The following is a 20,767-nucleotide window of genomic DNA, read 5'->3' on the forward strand; positions in this document are numbered from 1 at the left end:
CCTGAGACCTCTGGGTATTTGCCTGAGTGACGGACCTCACCACAGGGTTGTTGTTGAGAGCCCGCGTTCTGTTCACTTACGCAAGACCTGGACGCTGCTGCCATTTGAACTGCTCAGCCACTGTGGCCAAGCAGCATTGCATAACAGAAGGGAGAGAAAGAGAGCGATTGAGCGAGAGAGTTAAATGAATAATAAGATCTCCTCCGGCACTTTCTGTATTGTTTACTGCAGCGGCACAAGTCCTGTGTAAGATGATAGTCTTAACAGGAGTGCAGGAGGAAGAGGAGCAGGATGTTTGGTGCTGTGGTGCTGCTCACATGCTGGATGGGAGTTTGGACAGTGTTTCTGGCTGTGCCGCTGCTCGGCCTCTGGTTATGCAACAGGCTGGTTGAGCAGAGCCTGCTGGAGCTGTGGTCACAACGGTGTGTGTCATTCACTGAGTAATGAAGCAATGTTTATCTGCCCTGCTGTCACAGGGTGTGTGTGTTAGTCTCTGCCACGCTTTCTGATGTCCTGTTGCCATACAGCAACAGTGGAAGTGAGCCATCCCAGCTTGCATTTGCCAGCCTTCATCATGCAGGAGGAGGCCAAGTGTCTTTATTGGGTTGTCAATACACTAGTGTGCATCTGAGTGCTTGACACGTCACATTGTTAAAAACCCACAAGAACACAATATGCAGGCTGACCCTGCCTACATATCTACATATTAGAACTTGTTTGTTCTAAAGCAAACATTTCATATTGGCTAATGTTGGGAACTGATGGTAGGGCAAGTGTGGTTATTAGAAATGAATAATTATTGATAATAATTATTAAAATTAAATCAATAAAAGGGGCACCACCCTGTAATCAGGGACCAATAACCAGACCAAACACAGTCTCAAAAGAAGGGTTCACTTTAAATGTAAGTATTTGTAAAATATTTAGCACTAAGGGAACAGTGAAGGAAATGAATCTGAGCACTGACCATCACAACCAATGATTATCACAAAACATATGCACAAAATAATCACAGAAAACTGCTCTGTACAATATAATAGAATTTATTATTGTTAGCAAATTGATCAAATCAATTATACTTTCACTTTCACTCAACTAAAGCAGCTAAACTATGAAACTACAACACTAAGACAAACTCAAGCAACAAACAAGCATGCAGTGTGTGTGTGTGTGTGTGTGTGTGTGTGTGTGTGTGTGTGTGTGTGTGTGTCAGAGAGACAAAGAAAGAGGAGCCAAGATGGCAGAGAGCCAAAATGGCGGTCACAATCTCTTGGAAGGTGGTGTCACGGAGTGTTCCGTTGAAAGGACTACAAAAATGGCAGAAGTCACGCATGGACACAAATTCAAAAATAATGATTTTGCTGAATCATGTGTCTAAAATTAAAAAATGGTGGATGTGAATATGTCACCTAAAAGGTAGTCAATTGAACGAACACACAAGATTTGAACAATGGCAGTGGTTTTACCGCCGTTGGCTTCATGTGCGCTTTGATTGCACACAAGATGAATTTGGAGGGACAGTGACCTACTGTTCCAGAAAAGGTAGTTGTGCTACCACGAGGCGTCCGCCTCTGAACTCATTTAAGGGAGATATCACGAGACACACGTATCTTATGTTATAGCGAGGTCATCAACCATAAGTCTCCAACAGATTGCTCATAAGATTACGTGTTTGTGCGCGTGACCCATAATGTGTGCGTACATGTACATGTGGGTTAGTTAGAGAGAGGAAGAGAAAGAGAGAGGAAGACAAAGACAAAGGGCCAACGCCCTTAGCGGCGGCTAAGCTAACACTTTCCGCTCCACAGAGTGGAGAGGCTCAAATCAGCTTGTGATGAGTGAAAAGGAGAAACAAACAGCAAACATTTGTTTTACAACGTAAAACTAACAGCAATTAAAAAAAAGGACTTGGCGGTCCACAGACTCACAAACAATGTAGCTCACAAGCATACAATACACGCTAACTTCTAGTATCTGCCCAGACACTACAGGGTTTCCTCCAGGATTTTTTTAAACCATGGGGAAGGTCTGCCCGGGTGGAAGAGGGGGGGTGACGACGACAACAACAACATGAATTTTGAAATGTGAAATTATGACTATTTCAAACTGAATGTTTTTCTAAATACATTATTTACTATAGGGTTTCCGGTACATGAATTGAAAATAATAATTGAAAATAGGATCTTGCAGTATCAACAGTGGAGGGAGGTGAGAGATGCGCGTTTTCGAGCTGGAAATACAGTCATTATTTTGAGTTCGTGTCAGCTAAAGATGAGAATATTAGGGTTCGTAGTACACTCTGTGCTGGCGACAAAGTACTATCAAGCTTCAAAACCACGACGTCAAATTTGAAGAAACATTTGGAGTCGCAGCACAGCACAGTTAAGTTTACAGAGTAAGTCCCACCAGGTGGTGTTAAGCAGAGAGCTGCGAGCAAAGCCACGGCCTCGACTTCTGCAGGAGGTCCCCCACCTCCCAAACAACAAAAGCTGGACTTCTGCAGGAGGTCCCCCACCTCCCAAACAACAAAAGCTGGACTTCTGCAGGAGGTCCCCCACCTCCCAAACAACAGAAGCTGGACTTCAGTGCAAAACAAGTAAGTGAGGGAGAGTTGAAGAAGTTGGTCGGGCGGTATGTTGTAGAGGAAATGCTGCCCTTAAACACGGTTGACTCGAAGGTAACTTGTAATCTAACTTAGTTACTTTTAAAACAAGTAATCAGTAAAGTAACTAAGTTGCCTTTTAAAGGAGTAATCAGTAATAAGTAATCAGATTACTTTTTCAAGGTAACTGTGGCAACACTGATCCCGACTCAGGATTTTTTCTGTAGCCTAATCCATCTATAACATTAGGGTCGTTTTCACGGGTTTGAACAAAACTGTATCAAATATAACCTAGCTTAGGTAGGCTACCTTTCTTTCACCCTTTTGTGTCCCTCCACGTTGGACTGTCGTCTCTACTCTCTTAGTCTTTCGCGCGCCGCAGCCAGACAGGCAGGTGGTGACTCCGGTGTTGTTTTTTCAAAATAAGGGTATTTGCAGCGTAGCGTCACATTTCATGAAAAACACCATTTTTTGTGCCAAAATTCACATTTCATACAGTAATTTACATTAACATAAACATAAAACAACATAAAAACAAGGAGAAAAAAAACAAAACAAAAAAAAAACATTATTCTGAAGGTGTGGCGGCCTTATTTTGCCGTGGTGGTGCCCCACAATCAATTACATGTAGAGGAAACCCTGCACTAATTAAGCCTCACTTTTATTGCGTGTCTTCCTAATTCCAGTTTGCTTCCTCGGCATGGATTAAAGGCAGTTGCAGCGTCCTGCGCTGGCTGTTAAAACAGCGTAGTCGACGTGGGCATTAAGAAAACGGGCAAAGCGGGCGTTTGTGAGGTAAAATCCTCCTTCTGCAGGCGGGGAAAGGGGCTGGTTGCACAGCGTCTTTTCTGAATCCGGAGCGTGTTTGGTGAACACGGGGCAGTTTTGGCTCGTCCAGCTGGATGAAAGACTGCGGCCTAGGCGGGTAAAATCCAAACGTCTGGGTGCTCCCATTGTGTAACCGTTGCGCAGACGGAAGCTGATGCTTCCAGCAACATGTAACATCTGGGACTGCAATGAAATGATCTTGCAGCTGTACCTATCTCCTCCAGTCTCGGTGGAACTGATGCGTTTAGGTGCGCTCACAGACAATGGTAGTTTTTAAACCTGGGGGGACTGTGACAAGCACTCAGGGTCAGTGCACTTTCCTTTGCTTCCAGGCTTTGATAGTGCAAAAGCTGCATTTAAGCATTGGGCTACACGCAGGCCGCATTTGATGTCAGAACCATGTGGTCAGTCCCAACACTGATATCGATAATTATTGATCATTTTTAATGACCTGTTATTTTTTTTAAAGACCTGGCAAAATAAAGGTGGAATTGAATCTTTTTACTTACACACATAATTTATAATTATGTTAACACAACAATGAAAGAGACAGAAACAAAATCACACAAATAAATAAAAATACTTTCATACCTGCGAGTTGACCTGTCCTTTCTTATTCAAAATGTCCTCTCCGTCAGCACTCATTTTCTCACTCTGGTGTTAATGGGTTGTACTTGTGCTTTTCTCATGGTTGGTTTGTAAAACACTCGACTAGCAGCAGAGCTGGTGCGGTGGATTGTGAGTCGTAGTTGCCCCGGTGGTCGTGCCAACCATGTTGGCTGTCGCAGCTGCAGTGTCTCTGGGCTCCTAGGTAGAGCAAACAGGCCGGGTGGCGGAGCAGCGGCGGCCAGAGCCAGCCAGTCCGCTCTACCTAACAAGCCGGAGACACTCCGGCAGTGAAGAGAGAGTGATGATGTGATGAGTGACACAGAGAGGAGCAGCAGAAGACCAGGACAGAGGCAGAAGGGGTCTGTGTGTCTGCCGGCAGGGCTGTGGCTCGTAGGTCACTGCATCAGACCCCAAGAAAAGCAGACATTACTACTGTGTGAGTTAATAGTTTTACAGGCAGAGCACAGCTGGTCTTGTGAGAACTGCGGTCCATAGTAATCCCTCTGACACCAGCTTCTGTTGTTGTCAGTCACATGGTGATGGTGCAACCGAACTACACGCCTGTTGGTTGTTGGTGAGTTTATCAAGAGATATGATAGGCTGTCAATGATCCAGGGTGTATTCACTACGTGCTGTCAAGTTAGTTTGCATTTAATACATACACATGAAACTGTGAAATGACTAACTAAATAAATCATGCTAATCTTTCAAAGGATGGATAGAATTAACAAAAGAGAGGATAGGATCCTGAGTTTTGTCAAAATTATCACAGCAACCCCTCGTATTGTACTTAATGTTCTCAAAGTATAGAAAGGACATGAAGTCTCTCAGCCAAGAGTTGGCCATGGAGGCTTTTGATCCTTCCAATGAAGTCAAACACGCCTTTGAAAAGCAGTAACACTGCTCTTCTTATTAGTGAACACCAAAAAATATATTTTGATTCTTCCCAACAGCAGGGAGAGCATTCCAATGCTGGAGGTCTGATTTGACCTCCCTAACCCACTTTAATGTTAAAGTGAAGGGAGACTGCGTGAGATATTAATGCCTAAATATCGAACAACCAGAGGAGGCCAGATGAAAAGGTAGCATTTGGGCGGGGGATCTGTTTTGCCACGTAACTAAGAGGGAAACATTCGCTCTTACTAATGTTCAACTTGTATCCTGAAAAGGAACCGAATGTATTTAAAATGTGAGGGATCTCAGTAATTCTTCTTCTCTATTATATGAACCACGGGGGATGTTATTAAGATAATAAAGCACTCTTGCTCTTTTGATAGGCCCACCAGGTCTCCTCACATTCCAGCTTGCAGATCTGATGGATCCTAGCCCGTCTCTCTGACACACATCAGCCATTTATCACAGACCCAAGTAACCTTTGAGGTGAAACAATGATCCGCTAATTAAAGTGCACAACACAGAGCAATGTCACAGCACACAGAAAAGAGAAAAGAGAAAAAAAAACAGTCCTAACTGACTTTATTAACAGATAATAACATTATTACACTTAAAATAATCTTTTCACACGGATGAGCAAGCAGGAAATATCATATACCACCAGTTAACTGTGATGTAGTTTGCTGCCCATCAAAATGTAACAGTTCTTAGATACTCATAATTAAAAAGTCAGCTTTGCTCAATATAAAGAGAATTGCTAAAGGATCAGGTCAGTCTATAGAGTCTCTAGAGACTCATTTATAAAAAAAACTAAATAAAATAAAATTCAAAGAGCAGAGCCCAGATTATTCACTTACTTCAGGTGACCCAGTAGAAAGGCTCAGCTTCCTCTGCTCAGTCTGTTCATTAATAGTAACACGCAGGTGGCTGGATCGATTAGGCCAAAGCCTATTCCCTCCGCAAAGACTTCAGAGGCTCTGTCGTTTGAAGCGCAAGACCAGGTCTTCGACAGCAAGCTAAAATTTTTCATTCATGGGCAGTGGATTCCAATGTAGTGCTCCAGAGTAGTAATTCCATCTAAATGGGCATTGAGGATCGTTTCCATTGCGAAGATTGTGAAAGCATGTGACGCCACGGTATCGACAACTTTTTGGTTGCTGTGCCTTCACGTAGCTTCTGAAGCTTGTCTTGTGGGCTAAAGTGTTGAGTCAGCTGTGGTTGACTTTTTCTTGGGATTTATTCATCTTGGCTGTAGAAGGGATGCAGTGGCACTTCTAACTTAACAAATAGTGATAAAAATCTGGGTGTGGATATTTAAAAATAATTAAATAAAACTATTACAAAATAGTGCAGGAAGAAGCGTTGGATGATTTTAAGCATTGTCTCAACCTACAATTTGCTGCCCAATAGCCCCAGAAATTATGTCCAGGGCTAAATTACTTTGCTAGACCTCGTGATGTGCTCCCGATGACAATGTTCAGTGTCAATGCAGGAAGTAGTGTGTTGTATATGAAACACTGGGTTGGAAAAATAAAACCCCTTGCTCTCTACCTCTGGATTTATCCAGAGTTTACCCAGAGGAGCTGCATGTGTGAACACAAATGTCTGCATTACTTGCCCCAGACATTATCCTGCCAGCTCCCTAGTCCTCAGTCTGCATGAGCCACACGTGTGAATGAAGCAGATAGTTGTCCTGAGTGAATTCACAGCGAGCAAGTGGACGTGTTATCCTCCTTGTTAGCGCTGGTTTAATCAGCTGTAACACATACTGAAACATACACCAGGACATGTGAAAATGGTGTTTGAATGGCTCATCATCAAAGTTCTGCAAAACATCTGCCCAGAACATTTCCCCACTCAGTCTCTCGCGCTTCCATACGGCCCATTCACTCTGCTGCTGGACACAGATCCAAAGTACTGCAGCTTTCTTTCTACGCTGGGATCTTCGTGCACGGAGTGTAGCTGCTTTGTACTCTTCTGTGCCTGCCTGCACATTACTTTCCACTCTTTTGTTTATATTGCGGATACATCCAAATGAGATCAACGCAAAAACAGTCATCATTACGGAGCTTGGGTGGGGGGACTTGTAAATTGTGAAATGTGCACATGTGCATGGTAGTGTATTGTTCCTCCTGGTAAAAATGTAGTTTAAAATCAGAGCTGCCAACTTTCCGATTCAGTTTGGAGTTAGATTCAGCATTGGTCAAGTCAGTGCATTTATAGGCACTCAGTACCCACCGCAGAGGTTGGGGTCATGATAATAATGTCAAGTCAATAATCACGGTCCATGATGAATAACCTCCCAACCACCAGAGAACCAGGGATATATCACCTTTTTTATTTCACACATTCATCTTCCCTTTCAAACCCTGCTGCAGTTTATCAGATTACATGCAGCTTCCTCTGGAGCCACAAAAGGCTTTATACTACTTTTTCACATATGTAGTAGTAGAGACCAAGACCTGTAAACACACTTTAATGTGGAAAATTGGTGGAGTTTTAATAACCTCTTATTGGGAGTCTGTAGAAGGTTTCAGAGCAACAGAGAGTGTGTCCATGTTACTGCTGCCGGCCTGCTCTGTAGTGCAGAGGAGAGAGATGCTGCTGACTGCTGTCTTCATGCAGACCGTTATCACATATACATTTGTTTTTCACCATGAGAAAATGGGCCTGTGGCTTGAGAGCAGGTGGAAAGTGTTAATTAAATTATGGTTATGAGGGGTTTAAGAATTCAGAGTGATACAAGACTTTTGAGTTTGATATTTTGAGCCTTGGCGGAGGTATGCGCTCTACTGAGTAGTATTCTACTTTTGATAGTGATTGTTTGGGTCAGATGAACGAATTCATGTGTTGATCACAGAGTGAATAAACAACGTGTATCTGCATTGTGTATATGTGTGTTTATCTGTTGCTGGGAATTGTGCCTGTGGAGACTGACAGGCCAGGAGGACGGGCCTATAAAATGCTGAGTATTTTTAGTTCCCGGGGATTATATGTGGAGTTGTTTTCAATTTGCTATTGGCAGGTGAGCGGCTGGGCGGAGGCGTCTGCAGGGAAGCAGACAGGCGGGAGCTCACATTCCCTCACTGTAGATCCTTTTCTTTTTCCTCTCTCGCTCTCTGTCCATTTTCTTACTCTGAGACTTTGCGTTTATTCTCCTGCTCCTGACACCTCCCTCCCCTCCTCCTGTCCCCCGTCCTCTCGCTGTTTCCTTCATTTCCTTTTGGCTGCTGTGTGTCCACAGCCGTCTGCTCCTATCTGCTGCTCTCTTTATCATTCTTTCGTTCTTCTTCATCTGCCATGTTGCCATTACTCTCTCAATTTGTCCGGTTTCCTTTTCCATAAATCACTTCTATAATCTGGACAATGATATGATTCACTGTCACTGCAAAGGATTCTTTATTCTTCAGCAAAACACATCTATGTATATTATATCATTTGTTGTTTCTCACTGCTGCTCAGGGCCTACTTTCCCCTGGTGATGGGGGGAAGTCCCCATTTTTAAAATCCTTTTCTTGTCCCCCTCACTTATATTGTCTCATTTTAATTCTCTAACTAACCTCTGTCCAGTGTCCTCTTACTGTCCAGCTGCCAAAATCCAGATAAGAGAAGATCTGAGTTTATAAGAATGCTGATAGATCATCTCTTGGTTTCGCCTCTCAGGCTACATACAGGCTGCAGGTTTTTAGAACTGGATGGAGCCGGTGGATACTATTTAATCCAGAAAAAGTTCCATTTCCTCTGCATGTAGTTTTTTTTTTATAAAGACTGCAACTATTTTTAGTTGCAGTTAATTTTCTCCAAAAAAAAGATGCACCTAAAGCTGTATATACTAAATGATCAATCATCTTTATCAAGGAAAACATACATTATCAGTAGTGGTAAATACATAGAGGATCTCCTCCGCCAAGTTAAGCTAGTGTCCTATGTTATTAAACTAGTACTGTTGTAATTACACCTCTACATTGCACCATTTATTATTCTTTAGGGGCATTACCATCACCATCTCTCTAAAGCAAACAAGATCACACTTTAATTTCATATTAATACGCAACACTAAAAATAAAACGTGTAAATGGAAAAAAAAAAGAAAAAAAGAAGTACACTTCCACCGGCCAACATCTGGTTCTTTTTGTTATTTTCAGTGGGAAGGGTTAAACCAGCATTCATTTCCAGAGGCCTGTACTACGAAGCAGGATTTATAGTCAGCGCGGTAACTTCAGGGTGAACCAGGTTTCATCACCATGGTAACTTATGCTGCACACCTAACCTGGTATTTAATGGAAACACAAATGTAATTATAGTCAGATCTACTCATGCACTAATGATGGGCCTGAGATATTCTACACCTATGAATTCATACATTAACAGTTTTTCAGCCGTCAGCTGGCCTTCCTGCGTCTGGCAGCTGTAACTGTGTGTTCTCAGCCTGGATTATGTGTTTAACCTCTGCCTCAATTTGTCTAATAGTTTGCTCTTCTTTATAAAATACTTTGCTCTGCTGTCAGTAGACTTGTCACTCATGTCCAGATGTGGAAAACCTGGGTTGACTTATCGAGTTCAAAACCAGCTTTGTGTGACCGTTAGCGTGACTGTTTATCTGTATACTCAGCCAAGTACTCGGCTCATACCTCGGAAACTTGAAAAATCATTTTCTCAACCTTTATATAGCAACAGCCAATCTTTTATCTGATGGTCTCGTTTGCTCCTGTAGGTCATATGGAGGCATCAGTATTAAACTGAAACTGATTGATAACTGGATAAAAACTTCTTACAGTACACTTTAGAACGTTCAGGGCATACTGTTCAGTCACTGTTGAGTTGGAAGGAGAGTCTGAAGTCAAATATATAAAAAACTTACCACGATAACATTGTTGTTGTCCTCCATGTCAGTACCCAATCAGACATGAGAAACAAGCGAAATGTCTCACTTCTGAGCTCCTCCCGTCATCAGATCCAGATAAAATGATGTGTCTAATTCAGTGTAATAAGACTTATAAAACACGTCTGATGAGGAGTATGATCTGCTTTTTTTCTGCTCTGTTTGTGATGACAAACATGAACCTCAAGGAAACAAAGAGCAGAAAGGAAAACTTGTCTCCTGGTAATGGGGACGGAGTGGCTTACCTGCATGTACACACTCATTTAGGTGTAGAAATGGTTTTACTTACTGACACTCTTATATTCTTCTCTTCCTGTGCATGTCAGAAGTGAGAAATACTTAAAAGTAGGTCAAATACTTTTCCCTCAAGTCATTCCCAGCATTCCAGCCCTGTGGACTATTATTTACCCCGTTTCCATTCTCAAACGATAAAAGTGATTCTCAGGTAGTAAACAGTTGCATCCGGTAATAAATCTGAGTTTAGAAGAATGCACTGTGCCAACACAGCGATAACACACTCACAAGAAAAGAATATTTCCTCTGAATTACATACAGTGTTTTGTTATGTTTTGTGTAATTACATGTTTTGCAGTAAAGGTCTCCATGGTAAATGAAATGTTTAAATATCACACAAAACAGCCAATAATATCACCACATGTATGTGAGGAGAAAAAGATGAAAATGATGATGGTGGGGGTGCCAGAACCTTCTACCAGTGCTGAGGAGACGTGCACATGTGGATTTCTTCATGCCAGTACATCTGCAAAAGCAGTCACAGCTGAGTTCTGAACAGCTCGGGATCACGGCGCAATTATTTCACTGCAAATGTTTTCATTTATGTATTCCCACACTTTTAATCTGTTTTGGTTTTTTTTCTTTTCTTTTCTTTTTTCAGTGGATAGACATGAATAATATGGTTGCCACCTGTTTCGGTCATGAAAGAGAACCAACTTTTGGAAACTAAAACTCAAACTGGTAAACATCCGTCATGGCCGAGAACTGGAGTATTGAAGCTGCCTGAATCCTCGATAATCGACTCCAAATGAAACAGTTTTAGTGCAGATTAGTTCTTCCTGTCTTCAAGGTCAGATGTTTGCCCACTGCAGGTGTCCTGCTCGACCCTAGCCAAGATAATAATAACCCCTTCATGTTGCAACCTCCAACTCCCTGACAGTGCGTAAAGTAGCCCCGTAAAGTTGAGGCCAGCCGCAGCTGAATCATTACATTTTTCCCCCAGAAACCATGGAGTCCAGCTCAGAGTGGAAAGAGCAGAGAGTTTGCTCAGCTGCAACCTGCAACCAACACATCCACAACTCAGGAAGTGTATCTGAGGTCAGTTGAGGTTGAGCTTTCATTAGGTCATGACCCCAACTCCACAAACCTGCTGAATGAAACAACTTGTAGTTATGACCATGAAACATAAAGTGCATGTCCAGAACAGGCTGATATCATGCATGCAAGTAAAAGTTAGAGGGAGAGTGGGGGTACTGGTGTCACGATTCTCCAAATCTACGCTTTGACTTGATGTTCAGTTTTAAGGTCACAGTTTTCAGCACAATGCTATTATGAGTCTTTTACGCCCTGACTACTGTCACACTGTTACATTTTTATAAGGTGCACCTAACGCCTGTCAGGGCACCTTTGCCATACAAAGCGATAAAGTTCAAAGTTTAAGATGTGCACCTGAATGCACCATGAAGAGTGTGTCAAACTCCGTCACAGACAGACTGTGGAGAGAAGCAAAGATCGGTCTACGGAGATATACAGTACGACACCAAAACACAGCGTCAGCAGAGTTTCTTATTAAATGACTTTGGGTACAAATTGTCAGTGTGGCGGAGAGTCTTATGAGATTTACTCAGCAAACGGAAAATATTCCCACATTTGGTGCTTGGCGGACTCAGACTCGGACATTCTTAATACTACTTTTACAATAGATGTAGAAAGTGTGTAGTGTGTACCAGAGAAAATGAGACACATTATGTATCTTAGTAGTTGTACTGGGAAGAAAAAGGAGCTGGAATTTTACAAAAAATAACCCTGTGATTTAAACTTATTCCTTTGAAAAACAATTACTGAATCTTCCACAGATTCCATGCTGTACAAAATTGTTGAGAAGATACAAAGGCCCTGATATGTCTTTAAATTAAATACATACCAATAATATGCCTGGCACGGGACAGACAGCGTAGCTGCAGCAGGTAGGCTGAGCTCCCCTCGGCCTCACACACTGATTGAATGACTCCTCACATACAGTTTGTCATGTAACGATCTAGTTGCATAGTTGCTAGTTTTAGCAATTGTCTACTTATTTATATGTTAACATTTTTAATAAAGACCCAGAAAAAGTAGCATTGACATGACCTCGGTGTCCTCAGTGGCAGCTTCAGGCCTGCCGACTACTTCAATACTTTTCTGTAATCAAATGTTTTCCAACATTCAGTTCTTGTTGTCGGTCAAATGTATCAGCTGCAATTGATCCACTAGGTGGCAGTACTAGCAAGGTAGCCAAGTCAGGCGCTTGTGAGATTGCATGTCCAAGTCGCTCCTACCCCGTATCGTAGATAGCATGACACACATTTCAGAAAAGCTGCATTTATTTGGGGCCTAATGCTACGTTCCAGATAACTCAGAACTCAAACATTTCCAGCCTCCTACTAGTAAAAGTACAATGGAACAACACTTACAAATCTGAATCCCTACTTGTAAACTCGGGGCAGATCCATCTACCTCGACATCATGAGGGAGCAGCTGTCTGATGTCACACAACGATGGCAGCACCAACTGGAAGAGGGTAGGGTGTATTTGTAGACTACAGTATTTGTATTAGCTGAGTGAATGGAATATTTAGATAGGTTTCCAAGTATAAAAGTGCAGTCAAATAAGATGTATAATGGCATCTGTTACCTTATGTGTCATTTTCCCTACTCTATTTTCTTCATATGCGAGGAGGCTGCCCTGCCGAGGCATCACTTGTGTGTGCACTTGCGAAACAGATATCAATGTCTCATGTTCAGCCAAGTTTTTGTTCAGTTTTGGTGTCGTACATCTGGATTGCTTTGAGGTCGGCAGTTGGAAATTTCAACTAAGAAATTCTGACCTCAGACATTGACTGAACGCACCATTATCTTGGTGCTTTTTGAAGCCAGCTAACTATCATAGGGCTACTAGCTACAGGCCTCCGCTAAACTAAACTGTGGTGGCTCTTTACTATCAGGCAAAACAGCCATTAAAAAAGGAACCTGCCATGATATGTAACAGTTAATATTTCATTGAAATGCATACTGTATATGCATACTGTCCATGTGTCTGTTCAATCAGGTATCGAGTATCGAATCAGTATCGTTTCAGTATTGAGAATCGTGATACTAAACTTGGTATCAAAGACATGACATTATCATGATGGCACTTCAATGTAGTGTGCCAAAAAATGATACACTTGACATTTAGCTGTCTGTCATTGTCTTTAACAGTTCAGGATCATCAGTCAACAGATTGAGATTAGCAGTCAAAGTGGAAAGAAGCGAATGAGATGTTGGTTTTTGGTTCACATTATTATTGGTCCAGCAACAGACTAGACAACGAAGACTGTTATGTTAGACAGCAGATCTCAGTCCAAAGGCTGAGGATGTCTGGTTCACCCTCACCACCCTGCCTTTACTGTGTACACTGAGAGCGAAGTCAAGTCTCTCTCAGAACATGCCTGACATTAAGCATTTTCTGAGGTGGAGCTCCATTGGACGAAATCTCCCAGTAAGGTTTGAAGGTCTAATGTGCTTAGAGATCCTTCACATGATGGTGACACAATTTGATAAAAGGCAGAAATTCAACAGCAGGCCGGAAGCACAGTGGGGCCCTTCTGTCACTGATCAATCTTTTTCAGATAATAAAATCCTCAACATATTCCTGACTGCAGGACCTTGGAGTCATCCATCAAGCACAAGCTTCCTTCCTGAGAGGAGAGGGCTGACCACGCTGTGCTTGGCCCTTCTCTCTTCCCCAGCCTACAAACTCTATGACTGGTGTCTTTGTCAGCAGAAACCACTGGCTTCATGGACCTCTTCCATTCAGCAATGACAGAGTTAGTACCACTCTGAGGGCTGGATTTCTGGCTAATCTGTCATTACAACATCTTTTCCATATGAAATGCAATGTTAAAAACAGTATTAGGCAGCAATGTACACAGAGAGATGGAACTGATGAGAGTGAAACCTTTGATTAGAGCAGTCAAGGCTAAAAGTTCTCTGATTGAGGTCTTTTATAGTAAATGGAATTTCAGTGTATTAAACAGTTAATCTTTCTGGATATGTTCTGGAAGGACATCAGAGACCCCTGGGTGTCTCCAGCACCCAGTCTGGGAGCCACTGTCTTCTGAAGAAATCTGTATCTAAGTAGCAGTATTAGCTTTATTCACTCAGTCATTAGATAAATATTGATATTCACATCTCACTCTTGGACAGAAAATGAAAAAAGAAAATGACCAAAAATGTTGAACTATTGCATTAATACAAATACAGACACATATCCGTAGCCTCTGTCACACTGCTGTTTCAAGGCAGGAATATTCTGCCTCGCTGTCTGTGTGAAAGTTACAGAGGCAGAATGAGGGACAGTTTCGTTCCACCTCTGATCAGTCAGTGGACGTAGTAACAGTAAACAGTAAAGTGAAAGCCGGCAGCGTCTGATACCTGAACAGATCCTTCACTCATCAAATAAAAGAGAAATGTCCTACACTTAAACCCACACAGCAACGTTACAGGACCAAACAACAGTAATGTCGTGTCATTGGCATCTTATATGATGGAAAAAACTGCTGAGGTTGTGGAAAAGTGTCATCCTGTCTGTCATCCTGTCTGTCATCCTGTCTGTCCTACCGACTCTTAGTCACACTTCCGCCCGGAAAACAGCATCTGTCCCCGGCAGAGAGAGCCAGGCAGCTCCTGCTGTTTATAACTTTGTTGTTGCTTTCCTCTCTTGTGTTGTTGTAGTTACTGTCTCTGGCAACTTATATAGAAAAAATTTAATGAGGAAAATCAACGCAACCTGGTCAGCCCTCCTGACCGAGTCTTCAGTTCAGTTCTTCCATGATTTACTCGTGATTATGTGATGTCATTTAGAGCAAAAAACGTATTTACAGTACGTCACGCTCCACAGTGCATGATGGTTCAGGATCTCAGCCACAAAACATTATACTGCCAGCATGCTGACTGACGAACTGACACACTGGTGAGGCTTCATGCCCGTTGCGGCGATATTGTGGAATCTCTGTCTGAGAAGGGCTGTTGTATCTTTGATACATTTAAAAGATTCTTTGAAAAAAGCTATCTAAAGTATATCAAATATAAAGTATACAAACAAAAACCAACTGGCTTTCAGCACAATTGTTTTAATTTTTAGTATTATTGTATGTTCTTAATTTTTCAAGTGAATGTAAATAAGGTCACTGACTTCGCTCAATAAAAAAGAAAAATATAATATAGTTTTAGTGCCTAGAAAAGCTATTTTATAACAATGTATCTCATGACAATGTGAAATGAACAGCGTGAAAGGGATCGTGCTGGACCTAGAGAATTACCACCTGACTCTGCAGCTCCCCTCAGCGGCACAGAGCTTTATAGCTCATTGTTTATCTGACCAGCTAACAACTTCACTGTTGTGATTCACTCTCACCGTCTCATAGCATCGTTTGTAGCATCTCTGTTCCCAGAGAAAGAAGTGATGAACATAGCAGAGCCTTCAGCAGCTAAAGAGCCAGAGAGCCAGACAGCGTCTGTGCATGTGGAGCAGAAATGCTGCTCGCTTTTGAAGATGATTGTCCACTTGCAGATGCTGTTCTGTGCGCCTGTATCACGTGCATGCGCCTGGTTTTTATGTGTGCAGGTTTGGAGACTAACCAGTAATCTTTTCCCTTTTTTTCGGTGCAGCCGACAAAACGTGTTTCCCTTTCTGTCAATCAAAACAAAACAAAAAAAACAACACTGATTTGGACATCAGTTACCATGGCAATGGTAGAACCTTCGACGCACTCGAGTCAGCGCTCTGATTTTGTCTCTTGTCAGTAGGTTTAACAGTGAGCAAGCTGAACTGAATGTTTGTTGATCGGTTGGTTTCTCAGCAGGATCACACAAAAACTAGTGAACAGATTTCCACTGGACTCACATGGAGGACGGGTCTCAGCCCAGAATAGACCTCATTAACTTGGGGTGCTGATCCAGTTAAAGTGACGGATCCAGGACATTTGTTCTCACTCTCTTTAACATTGTGAGATGGGCTGTTTTTCAACATGTTCATTCACTTCTCAGTGAACACTGCTGATGGATCCTGATGAGAAACATCAGGTGTATGTAGGTGGCTGGTCTCTGTGAGTGAGAACAACTTGATGCAGATCTGAGATCTGGTGATCTTAAATTATGGTTCAGCAGTTATGAGTAGTTTCAAATTTAGGGTAATACACAGCTATGGGTTTGATATTGTATTAGGCTTGAATGAAATAAAGAAGACTGTTGGGCACTGGTGTAGGTATACACTCTACTGTGTGCCATTGTAGTTAATAGATTGATTCAGTACATCACTAGTAACCATGTTTTATTATTTAACAGCTCATTCGACCAACAGAGGACAGTCACTGATGACCTCTCTGTCTCTTCTTCACTTGTGTTGTGTCCACAGAACACAACATGCTGTGGTGCTCTGCCATCACTGTTTGAGGTAATGGGAGTGATGAGTAATGAAGTGACTGACTGCAGGAATTAGGGCGGCTGTGTCGGGCCTGTTTGACAGCTCTCATGTGACAGCAGCTTTTCTCTGAGAGAGGACATACATGATGAACAGCATCTATGTCACTGTGTGTGTGTGTGTGAGTGTGTGCGTGTGTGTGGGCAGGAGGGTGTGGGGGCGATATGACATTGCTCACCTTACTCCCATCTTAGTGTTGTCATTGTGATGGAGCGATCTAGCAATGTATGTATACACACACACACACACACACACACACACACACACACACACAGACGACAGTGCCAGTTGTGGTGGATCATCTTTATGTCAGGTTTGTATAAATCAGTGGGAATGTGGGCTGACTCTGCTGTACACTGCAGTCATGCAGTGATTTGCTGACACCCCACACCCTCAACCAGCCCCTGGAACTTCCCTGTGGATCTCACTTTACTTGAATATATCAACAGGCACTCCACTCAGTGCTCTGTCTTTGAGGACTTAAGTGTATGATTGAGCATGTGGATACATGACAAGTACAACACTACTTAGAAATCCCCAAAGAATAGGCCAACAAATCAAACTGACCTTTATTAAAGTCAGGCTCCATTAGTGAAGGCTGTAGTTTATGCCACCCCTCCTCTTACAGATGATATGTAAGACTGCTGTTAGACTGACCAGACCTATGGTATATATTTTGCTGAGTTGAATACGTCCTAAATGCACCTGCACCATGCACTTTAGACCATGTGCCATAGATCAATTAAATACGGCCCTCCTTCTTTTTTCCCACCTCGTCTCCCTTTAAGGTTGTGTTAATGAAGTAAAGTACATTTCTCTTCCAGCTCCAGTTGGCAGTCAACTTGATAGTACATAAACACATATGTTTTGTAGGACTAGATGATAAAATCCCTAGTTGCATACTTGAGCCTAGCTGCTACGAGACTCTGTGGGATGGTCAAGTGAGAGATGGCGTCCTCCGGGTTATCAAGTGGGCGCCCTCATTCACCGGTGTTTAGCTGATAGGCCCATGACACCTCCAGAGGGTTCAGCGGTGAATCCTGGCGTCCCAGGCTCACCCCCTAGATGCCATCTGCTCACTTGAGGGCCCAGGTGACGTCCTTTCTTCTCATCCATAGCCACTGACTCCCCTTTTCCGCAGCTCTGGAGAGGCCTTGGACTGCCTGCCGATGGGGCTTCCCTCGCACTCCCATCTCCCGTAGTAGCTTCAATGTAGATGAGGCTACAAACCGTCTGCAGCCTACTTCCACCGGTCGGACCTTTGCTGTCCAGCCTCGATCTTGCGCACCAGCGGCCAGCTCGGTGTACCTCAGCTTTTTGCAACAATGGAAGGCAGATCACTGCTGCAGTCAGGGTGATAAATGGGACTATAGATAAATTCACTTTTTAATCTCAAAAGTTAATAAGTCATCTCTGAGCTCTCCTTTCGTTGGTAAACAGCTCCGGATCAGAGCAGAGTCTGATGTGAGTCCAGGTGTTAATTCCTCCAGAAGGACAGGGATAGCTGCTAACAAAGCTCCACTAATTTGGTGACAAACACAGTTAATTCCCTATAAATAGCTTCAAATAATTATTATAGTTATTTTGTTACCTAAAAGCTTTTATTGTGAAGCAGCAAAGTCAGGGATGGTTGTTCAGCAATAACACAACTCCTGAAACAGTTGAACGCAAAAATGATGAAACAGTGAAATAAAGCTGATATCTACAGTACAGGAGGGACGTAGGAGAGAAACTAAAGAGATACAGATAGAAGCTACGAAAGCAGTGAGCACTGAACACGCTGGTCTCCTGAACAGACATGAGTTGAATTGCAACACACCCGTGTTTGAGGGGAGACGGGGCTCATCATGAGTCGCTTTGGCTCTCCTCTGGAGGTGGTTCATCTCATGGTCCGCACACGTAAAATTGATCTTGGAAACATAAATCAGTTTTAAGACATTTTTTAAGAAAAAAATGTCCAAAATTGTCTGATTGTCGCTCCTTAAATGAACATTTCTCTCCTGGGTTGTAAACAAGACATTTGAGAACTTCATCTCGAGCTTTGAAAAAAAGTGACAACGTGTGTGATGTGAACAAACAGCTCATCAATGAATTAGGAAAATGATTGAAAGATTAATCAATAATGAAAATAATTGTTAGTTGTAGACCTATTTCAGCCTATCCTGCCGTCCTGTTCCCTCTGCTCTTTACCATGTTAACCACCTCCGGCATCACACGTTCTGCCTTCCCACCACATCACCCAGACATGGACCACAGAGCCATCACACATAACACTCACAATAGCAGATGACACTGATCACCCCTCAGTCACCGCTTCATATTGCTAACATGTGGCTGCAGGCGGCTGACAGGACTTTAAATGGGGGAAATGCTTCAGCAGGAGTTTTGTCCATTCTGCCAGAACAGCCCTGAACAACGTGCCCTGCTGTTGTGAGCTGAGATACTAGAAGAAGATTTTACATTTTCATCTGTTTTACTGGCTGTGAAAAACAAATCTCCCACAATAAAATCTAAATTGTGAGTGAAATACTGAAAAGCAAAAAAATCAATATTGAGTATCAAAATATATTGGTATGAGCCTGGATCAGTCTGGGCCTAGTACTGAGTTCTGTTTGTGTGTGTCCACGAAGACTAGTGGATGTGTGTGTGCTTTTAGGTGAGTTTGCGTCTGCCACAGTATGTGTCAGCGTGGGCCTCATCTCAATACGCCCAGTGTGGTGTTACAGCACAGCAGACTCATTCATGAAGCAGTTTGTGTAAACAGTTGGCCTTCAGCTCTGCAGGAGCTGGAAGTGTGACTTTCTCTGTTGACCAATGGGAAGGAAACAAGAAGGAGCATCGTTAACCTTCCTCTGCCTCAGCTGGTCACACTGCTAACTTCTAATGTTGGCCACTGATCAGCATCCGGAGGAGTGGAGGGATTAAACACGCTGATGTGTGCTTGTTTGCTCAAAGAATTGCTGTAATTCATTCAGGTCACAAGCTTCCAGTAGAGTAGTGAGTACAGGTTTTGATCCCTGCGTCTGTTTGCCTCTGCTGTAGGTCCTGCTGACAGTAATTCAAAGGTGATTGTGTCACTGATGTTTCTGTTTCAAACATGGCAACAATTCAAATGGCTTGTGGAAGTGTTGGTTAACTGTCACACAGTTCACTTCATTCTCTCATTTCATTTCTATGAATTTGGATGAATGTTTCCCTCAGGATGAACAGTAACGACTTTGTTGATCGTCTGACTCCCAGTCCAGTGGCTCTGGGTATCATCTGATAATCCGTAATTCATTTGAGAATACAAAATCAGAAGATAATAAAATGATTTGTTATTCATGATTTGTTTATGAACATGATGCAAAAACAAAAACAAATGGTTGTCTGGTGTTAATGGGTTGTGCAGCCAGTGGCAGAGCCGCTGAAGTGGGTCATGAGCCAGTTGCCCCACCACCACAGCAGGCTGGATGGTGGAGGTGCCGTATGGTGGACCCGTCCACTCTACCTAACGAGCCCAGAGACACTGCAGCTGCAGAGCAACTCCAGGGAACGAGTGACCCTGAGAGGACCAGGTGACCGGCCTAAGAGATCGGTGTGTTTTAGCTACAGCCCATAAATCACTGTGAACAAAGCAATTTATGAATCAGACCTACTGTGTGAGTCAGTAAAGCCATAATAAACAAAGTCACACAAATCGGACAATTGCACCTGTTTAATGAGAGCTGATCACAGCTGAGGTCCTGTGAGGACACACTGCTCATCCCAGTCCCAGTTTAACACAGTTCTGTAACACTGAGGTAAATCCAAATTCATTTTGTTGCAAGTGAGGAGACTGTTGTCTGTGTCTATGTGCTGTATGAGAGCAAGTGCTTGTATATTTTTGAGGATCCGTGGGCACCACTAAGGTCTCTATAGAGGAATATGAGTTCTACATATAAATAGTGACTTTTCCCAATCTACTGCTGATTCTGTGCTGTTGGCATTTCAAATCTCAGGCCTGCAGGGCGCCATAGGAGCCGGAAATGACCTGCTTCAATTGAGGAGCATCAGTTATCGCCTCCCGTGCGTGTGGGCCTTTCAAGTACCCCCATACAGTAAATGTTGAATGGGGTTGAGGCCAGGTGACTGTGGAGGACAGTCCATGACAGGCAGGACTCCTTGGTCTTCTTGGACTTCAGTAGTTGTGTGAAAGCCTTGAGGTGTGTTCGGGCTCATTATCCTGCTGCAGGATG

General features: G+C 42.9%; 1 protein-coding gene across 1 annotated transcript in view; it reads left to right on the forward strand.

The window, feature by feature from the left end:
- Positions 1-20,767, forward strand: part of tgfb2 (transforming growth factor, beta 2) — a 57,371-nt gene that overhangs the window by 20,221 nt on the left and 16,383 nt on the right. The window lies entirely within an intron of this gene.

The sequence above is a fragment of the Pagrus major genome, chromosome 18 (assembly GCF_040436345.1).
Source record: "Pagrus major chromosome 18, Pma_NU_1.0".
Taxonomy (NCBI): Eukaryota; Metazoa; Chordata; class Actinopteri; order Spariformes; family Sparidae; genus Pagrus; species Pagrus major.